We start from the raw sequence: 1,111 nt of genomic DNA on the forward strand, positions 1-1,111 counted from the left end.
TCAGTGGACTAATCTCCTTGCTTTGGCAAGCGCAGGGAACAGGGTTCAATCACTGGTCCCACATACCACACTGGTGCCATCCCTATGGTGCACTGAGCTGGCAAATGAGTCTGGGCATGGTGGTACACACTTGTAATCCCAGCACTGGGGAGGCTGCGTCAGGGCGAGCACTACAAGTCCAACCTGTGTAGTGAGACCCTGTACTAATACATAAAATGGAAAAAGAAAATAAATAAATAAAAGCAGAGAGAAGAGCTGGCCGTTTTACACAACCAAGCAAAAATAAATGGACATTTCCATTAAGCTGAACTTCATGGCATATCTATAGCAGTGGTCTAAAAGTCTGATTTGCATATTATGGAAAGAATATTTAGTCCACGTATTGTCTTCAAGTTGGTTGTTCAGATCACATCACCAGACATAAGCATGTAAAATTGGTCAATTCTTTTTTTATTCTTTTTTTTTTTTTGTGGAATGGGGGATTGAGCTCAAAATGTTTTAATTCTTTTTTTGAGGGGGAATTGGTCAAAATTTTTTTAAAAGTTTCAAAAGAAAGAAAGAAAATTTCAGCATTAATGCTGTTTCCAGTAGACAAGAAGCAATCAGCAGTACAATATCCTCCTCTATATCACTTATAACGTTTTTTAACTATTTTTAATCTCTTTAAAAAAGAAAAAGGAAACATAACATGGAAGATTTTACTATAAAAGATACAGAATTTTTTTCAAATCTTTTTCTTTATCTATTGAAATGAGTATGTTTTGTCCTCTTCAGTTGGTTAAGGTAACATATTATATTTATAAGTCAGAATATGTTGCATTGTTCTTGAATTTACGGAGTAAGTGCACCTTGATTGAAGACAATGGTTATTTTAATACGGTTTTGAACTCGATTTGCTAGTTTTTGTCAAAGATTTTCACATTTATGTTTATTGGGAATATCAGACTATAGTTTTATTTCTTGCAGCATTTTTGTTTAGCTTTGATATCGGCAATTATGGTTATACAAAATGAATTTGGAAACATTTCTTCTTCATGTTTTTTCAAAGAGTTCAGAAAGATTTATTTCAATTTTTTAAATGATTGGTAGAATTCAGCCATGAACTATCAGG

The sequence above is a fragment of the Octodon degus genome, unplaced genomic scaffold, assembly GCF_000260255.1.
Source record: "Octodon degus isolate 3935 unplaced genomic scaffold, OctDeg1.0 scaffold00040, whole genome shotgun sequence".
In the NCBI taxonomy this organism is placed as follows: Eukaryota; Metazoa; Chordata; class Mammalia; order Rodentia; family Octodontidae; genus Octodon; species Octodon degus.